Below are 7,907 nucleotides of genomic sequence, written 5' to 3'. Positions count from 1 at the left end.
ACTGATGACTTCTATACCTATGCTCACAATCTGGAGGGGAGATATTTAGGAGAGTGCCAGTGTTCCGGTCTTGAGGTGGTGCTTCGTACTATCAGTAGCATATAGATAATATGACAAATACCAAAAACGAATGATAGAATCTCCCCTTCTGCTCCTGCTGGTTATGTTAGATCTTTCTGGAGAGCTCACCTGGGAGGCGGCTCTAGTTCTCTTGCCTGTATCCCACCTCCTCTGTCTATCAGCTGCATGGAATAAGTGACGCTGGGAATGAAGATCACAGTAGGACATGGAAACTCCCGAGGGTAGGCAGGTGAGAAGCAGGAAGGGAGAGCATGTAGATGGAAGTCTGAGTACTTGGGATAGACGCTGACATGGTCCTGAAGAGGGTATAATAAGAGAAAAGACTGGTTTGCTTGAACCAGGAATCCAACCCAGTGCCCATGTGCTTTTAGGGATGGGGATGAATAAACTGAGTTTTGGTGGTTCATAGTGTGATGAAGAGCAGTGAGTTGAATCTTGTTGTCCAAAGGCAATGCAAATTAAAATTTCTGAACACTCTCTCCACCCTACGAAATTGTCCAGTTTTAGGGATTGGTATAACTACAAACTGTGTTTTTGCTCAGCTCCAACATGAAGTTAGTGATTGTGTTCTAAATCTTGATATATCTCAACTTTGCCCCCTTTTTGTTTGTGTTTACTGTCTCTGTTTGTTAAATTACTCACTCATTCTTACCTAAATAATACAATAGTGTCTCATATGCCAGGGCCTAGGATAGTGGCTGCATAATAATACCTTAATGGTAGTTGAATACAAAGTCTGGGCTGTGGAGGCAGACAAATCATTACATTAGTATGTTGAGTGCTATGGAATAAGGAGTCCTGCCATGGTATTACTGTGGTACTCAGCTCAGAAGGACCCAGAAGGGCCACAGTAAAATAACCTTGATTATGCTGTGCACCTTAAACTCACACAGTGCTATATGTCAATTATATCTCAAAAATGGAAGGAAGATAAAATAAACTTAAAAAAATAACTTTGAGAACTATTTTACATTCAACTAAAATGTTTTTTTTTTTTACTGTATGCAAATAGTTATAACTAACATGGCAAAGACATAGAATTTAAAAGTGGAACTCGTGATTTCATGGATAGACAGTCTACATGCCCAGATTCTCTAATCAGCACATATACTTGAATGTCTAATACTCATCTCAGACTATAGAACAGTAAATTCTTGATTCCCTGTGCCCATCCATTATCTCATTACACGTATGAAGCATGCTCCAATCACAGTATGCATAACATCAGTTAATGACAACAGCATCTTTGCAGTTGTTCAGGACAAAAACATTGATGTCTTCCTTGACATTGTTCCCCTAACTGTGCGTATCCAGTCCACTCTCTTGTCTCTACCTTCTGAAATGAATTCATAACACGATCACTTCTCACTCACTCTGCTGCTATGATTACTGCAGTAGTATCATAACTAACCCCACCTTCTGCCTGAGACCATACTTCTAACAGTCTGTTCTCAACACAGAAGCTTAATACTCCTCAGGGGAGGTCCTGACTATAGACAGCTAGAGAGAAAGATAGATTGAGGTTAGATGATGATGATGATGAAGAAGATGAAGGAGGAGGGGAGAGGGAGGAGGGGAGGAGAAAGAAAGGCATGTAAAAACCATGAGACTGGATAAGATCACCCAGACAATGATTGTTAATGAAGCAAAGGTCTGGAGGACCAGGCCTGGTACACCCCAACGTTAAGAATTTGGAGGGAAAAGTAGGAACCAATAAGCAGAGACTGAGAAGTAGTCAGTGAGGTGGGAGGGAAAACCATGATGCAGGAGAGAAAGGGAGAAACTACAAGAGAGGCAGTGTCGGGGTGGAGAAGTGTGACATGGTAGGAGGAAGGCCCCGGTTGAGGGTTGGCCTTGGCTAAAAGCACAGATGCTTCACTGGTGGTAAGTAGAGAGAAAGTAACCGTAGTGAGGAGGGACTCTGTGTCCTCATGCGAAGAATGGTTTCTCTGCAATTAAGGGAGCAAGGCAAATACCTAAAGGGGTGAATGAGGAACTGGTAAAGATCATGGCTGGGGGAGGGGTGGATACCAAGAGCCAAAAGCCAGAGATGAGGAGGAATTCTGGAAGTTACCATGGCGGAGTTTTTTTTTTTTTTTGTTAGGGCCTAAGGAATTGGTAGTAGCATGTGAATCCTGGTGAGCAGGAAGACAAAGTTGAGGTGAGTGGTCACGTGGGAACAGGTGTGGCATCCTAATTTTCAGTCAGGGACCAGGGAGTTTCAGGGCTGGAGGAGGGAAGTAGGAAGCAGAAGGACAAAGGCTGCTCTGAGCGGATGGGAGGGCTCTGTTCTGGACACTTCATTTCTCTCAGAAGGTGGCACCTCTGCATTCCCCACCTTCTGACCTACCAGAGGGAAGAAGAAAGGCAGAAAGGGCTGTGGCCTCTTCATGGTGTGGTATGAGGGCTGTGGGATGCCCTGCCTCACTGATTCTGAAGGAAATTCAGGATGGCTCCACATACCACAACCAGCAGTGGTGGCGGGAGTCTCCTCGGATAGGACCCAGAACTTAGCACAGTGTGTCCACTGCCAGCTGGATGCCAGAAAAGGCAGGATGGGAAGAAGCATGAGTGAGTCCCTCCTCTTGAATTGGTGACTCTGTGTCTAAAGGGGTGGCAGCCCAGCCCCTATTGTGGCCTCCAGGGCGAGGAGGCACAAGGCCCAGGCCAGCTGAACCACATCTTCCAGAGTTTTCCTAAAAGCATCCCCAAAGGTCATAAGAGGTCTTGTGACAGGCAGATCCTCCCTTCCTGGTGGGAGTTGGGCTGAGAGCCACATAGGAGGATGCGCAGGAGAAAAGAATGTGACTCAGAAGGGTCACAGCAGTGACAGGTGGGAAGCTGAGGTTAATGTGCCCACATTCTGGGCTGACGTGGAGCAGGTCTTTTCCTTGGTCTTCCACAAGCTGCCTGCCCTAGAAAACCGTGAATTCACAGTGCTGACCAAGTTTTGCAACAAAGAGCTGGGGTAGAGAGTTGATCTGAAACAAAGACATTCAGGATTCTTCAGTCTCAGCCGAGTCAAGAGGTGAGAGAAAGTGTCAGAGCCTATGATTCATGTAGGATGTTGCAGGGAGATGAAGCCTTGCTCATCCCATCCTATAATCCTAGCACAGGCCCCACCTTCCAGCTCCCCCTCAGCTCAAGAGGCAAAATGAGAATGAAAACTCTCATGGCAGGGAACACCTCAAGTATTCACTATTCCATAAGTGGTGGTAGATGCTAAGAATATATCAACGTTTGCTTGGGATACTTGGAGTTTGCCTCTGCCCTCTGAGATACCATGTTGTCATGGCAAAAAGGCTCTGACCTTTTGGAATCCTTCTCTTTGGTCCCTGCAGAGAGCATTTCAGAATTCTGGAGAGAGAATTTAAGGCATCTGACCTCTCCTGCAGTGGAGGAGAATGGCTTCTCCACAAAATCCCTTTTCCTGTTAAACACCAAGTCCTAGCAAATAGGGAGCATGGCCTCATCATTTTTGTACATGTATAGATTTTAACACAGCCTCTCATGGGCTTGATTCTCATCAATATTTCTAGTCTTAATTTCTAAGATTAAAATCTGTTAATACAAAAAGAAAACAATTAAAAATAAAATTATCCTTATTATTTTATCTTAAAGTGTATAATTATATAAGCTTTTATTCATGTAAGTTAAGGTTTACATCACCACTCTGGCCTGTTTTTTCTCCTCCTCCATGCAAATCCGGTAAGAAGATACTGCTTAGTGTAACTCAGTTACTCAACAGGTTAATGCTTAATTTCTGGGTTGCTGCTTCCTTTTGTGTACAAGCTGTCTCGTTTTCCCTGGAGGTACTATGTATTTCACACCTCTGGGTGTTTCTTCAGGCTTTTCCAGACACCCATTGTCCTACTTTAACTTTGAAAACTTAACCCATCCTTTAAGACATGGTAGAAATGTGCCCTTGGCTGACGTCTTCCTCTAGAAGCAGAGTTTTCTACATCCTCTGTGTTATTCTACTTTCCCTGCCCTGAAATAGGTATGTATGACTGTCAGTGGTGGGATCATGCATCCATAAAGGCACAGTGTCTGGTGCATAATAATCACTTAATATGTGTTAAATTGAGTTAACCTAATGAATTAAACTGGCATAAGGTAAATATGCTGACTAGCTAGATAACAGACCATTCATTATTCAGCCAACTCTTATTTAGGATTCCATAGAATCACAGGTATTTGAAAGATAATCTCGTTCTGGCTCATATATTTTGTGTTTTATGGAGAATTTAATTTGAAGAAAGGCTTCCATGGCATAACACAGCATGAAAGCCACTGATTGGGGACAAGCTATTTTCAGATGAGTGAATTGAACATTTTTTAATATAAAATCTAGGTAATTTGATTTCTTTTGAAAAAATTTAAAGACCCAGCAATAAGGTTTTTGTTTCTCATTCTTGAAAAGTGTCAATCTTCTGGAACCTTCTCCAGTTTAGCACAGACCTCATTATTCCCTAAAGTTTCCCTGATGCAGAAACTATGTATTAAGAGCAGCACTAAGCCCCCAAAATAGTGACTCTGGCATTCCATGGAAATACACCTGGGCTTTTTCCTGTATTTGTGTTACTTGCTGGTCACTGAAGACAACTGAACTTGAGTCCTCAGATTTGCAACAGATGTGTTTCTAAGAAATATTGTGAAAAATATTATTGACAAATACCATCTGAGATGTATGTAGTTTGCTATTCAGAGGAATCCGCTGTAACTATACACTTAACTCTTTTGTACATCAAATGAGCACACTTGATTATATTTCTATTTCCTTGACAAGAGCTACCTCTTAGCCTGGCATATAATTCCAAGAGCTCAATTTGTCCTATTAAAATTCTGTAAAAATTTATTTTATTATTATGACATTTACTTTTGCACAGGAGAAGTTCAAGTTCAGTGTAAATGTTCTTCCTTTACAAGTAATCTTTTTGTTTGGCTTTCTCTTCCTGCATAGATAAGATAATTCTTTTTATATAGCTTTTAATCACAAAAATGAAACTGTTGTCAAGACAAATTAAAAACTGAGCAACACTAAATTAACTTTTGCCAGGGGCTTGGTGAGCTCATTAGAGCTGTACATTTAAACTTTTTTTCACCCTAGCAAGTTTTCCTTTGGGTATATAGTTTTAAATTTAAAATTTCATATAAAATTTACACATGCTAAGTGGGAAACTGTTCACTGATTTTTGATTTCAGAACATTTTCATCATCCCCCAAAGTCCTTTTGTTCTTATTTGCAGTTGATCCCTGCTGCCAGCCACACCCCCCTTGCCCACTCCCACCCCCTGCCCCAGCTCTAGCCAAACTTAAGCCAGAAATATACTTGCCCCAGTCATGACCTCAACCTTGGGCAGTTATTGGCCCTCTTTATTCACTCATCACTGAGGTCATCACTTCCCAGCAATGCCGCTGGACATGGGTGTTGCCATCACTCCACATGGTGAACTTCCTTCCACCCTAGCACAACCTGTCCCCTGCCCTGGCAGAACCTTACTGAGCTGGGGAGTGATTGGAGCTGCTTCAGACAAGAATGCTTCAGACTCTCACTGTTCCTACTTAAAGTTCAGCTGTTTTTTTAAGCACAAATATTTCACAGATTATTGTTTGCAGTTGTTTCCAGGAAAATGCTTTGCTGACTTCCTAAGTCAGCCATTAGCTAGAAGCCTCACTTTGATTTTTTTTTTTTTCCTCAATGATATCAGTGACCAGCTGGTTGGAACTGTGTAATTAATTGCTGTCTCTCTTTATCTTATCATCATCATCTCTGTTTCTACTCTGCAGTGTCTTTGAGATGGGCTTTAGTTAGCTATTGCAATATTAGGTTTAAGTTTGTATTGTGTCCTTGCTGTCTACCTCTTTACATCAGTCTGGCATGTCAGTTTATTTTTATCATTTTTTTCTTAATTTTATAAAGTTTCTTTCATGTTTTTTATTTGATTTCATATTAGTAAGAAAATTGTTTCTCTGTTTTTGGAACAATGGTATTCTTTGATTTTCAAATGCTTCATATTATATAATTTTCCTAATTTACTCAACTTTGAACAAAGAGGATAGATCTAGTCTTATATTTGCCAACTGATAGGTCTCATATTTTATTTGGATTCTTTCACCATTCACCAATGTACTGTTACAATTCTCTTTCAAGAAAGAAGCTAAAAGCCAAGCAGATGCACGCATCCCAGCATTTAAGTTTTTAATGTCTAGAAGACATTTATCCAGTTCAGCATTACTTTACTGAGTCATGACTTTGTTCCCATTACCTGGTTTTCTAACTCTGAACTAGTGTATTTACTACTGAAAACGTTGAGTCAGCATGGTAACTCTGCTTTGTTGGAAGTAGAGCATGGGTAATCCAGTCTCCAGTGTGGATTTCTTTCTCTTTCTGCACCCTGCCCCCCAACTCATGCCTTGACACCACAGGGTATAATACTGATGGGCCAAGTTCAATTACTGGATGTTATAAGACTCCAAAGTGAATCTAGGAATGAAGCACTGAAGAATCCTCAGGGAAGAATTCTCTTAGGAAGATTCCCCTCAGGAACTAGGTCTCTAATATGATGGTTAATGTCTCTGTCAGAGACACTTATATGAGTGCACTGGCCATCATTTCTCAGTATGACCCATCTACATAACAGAACTAATTCCTTCCAGTGATTAAAAAACACCATTGATATCATTGATTTATATCTTTAGTTTCCTCTATTGTATTTTCGTACCACATCGGTATTAAATTTTGAGGGGAAATTAATGACCTGCTATCATATACTGAAAGTATCCAAATACTGGCTAACTAATAGAACCCTTAAGGGTAAAGAATCTGCTTGTCAATGCAGGAGATGAAAGAGACACGGGTTCCATCCTTGGGTTGGGAAGATCCCCTGGAGGAGAGCATGGAGACCCACTCCAATATTGTTGCTTGGAAAATGCCATGGACAGAGGAGCCTGGCAGGCTACAGTCCATGGGGTTGCAGAGTTGGGCATAACTGAGTATTCATGTACTATAAGCTTTTTAGCTTATATCCCTGAAAAATACATTTTCTGCTATAGTTTCTATGCACAGAAATATTTGGAGGAGTGTGTACTAGAGCAGCAAACATCACATTTTAATATACATTGCTTCTGAACATTTCATGTGCATATGGATCCCCTGGGGATGCTATTAAAATGCAGATTCTGCAGTTCTCACAAGATCCCTGGTGATGTGGATACTGATGGTAAGAGCAGTACAGTGCTAGAAGAGTTGGCATGCTCTGACTGTGATTTGGGGCCCAAATCACTCGTAGTGTGTAGTCTTTTGTTTGCCAACTTGGGCATTTTCATGGTGTCAGACTTAAATGAGTTAATTTTCAGGATAAGACTGCTTTTATTCCTCTGCCTGCTTGTTGTTCACTGTTTTCTAGACCTCTCCTCCAGCATAATTACTTTCTTGTTTATAATATTTTCTTTAGAGAATCTTCTTCATGATTGTCATTTTCAGTTTATATGTTGTAGCTCAGGATTACAAGGCATTTAGCTAGAAATCCCAAAGAGTAAACTTGAGCTCATGTACAAGAAAGGTAATGGTGGTGTTTTCAGTGATAGCACCACCTGAAAATAGCTTGTTGGGGTGGTTTGGTCAGTGGATACAGGCAGGAAACAGCCATGCCCAGGAAGCTTTAAATGCCTTAAATGTTTGGTGCCAAGGTCCAGCCTCAGCAGAGTCCAGGGATATCCTCAGGATGGACGACGTCGGCGAATGAAGATAGATAGATAAAGAGATAAAGAAAGAGACACAGGGTGACCAACTTCTTCGAATGAGGCCCATTACTTTATTCTTC

The sequence above is a fragment of the Capra hircus genome, unplaced genomic scaffold (genome assembly GCF_001704415.2).
Source record: "Capra hircus breed San Clemente unplaced genomic scaffold, ASM170441v1, whole genome shotgun sequence".
NCBI classification, from domain to species: domain Eukaryota; kingdom Metazoa; phylum Chordata; class Mammalia; order Artiodactyla; family Bovidae; genus Capra; species Capra hircus.
This window is presented reverse-complemented; position numbering follows the sequence as displayed.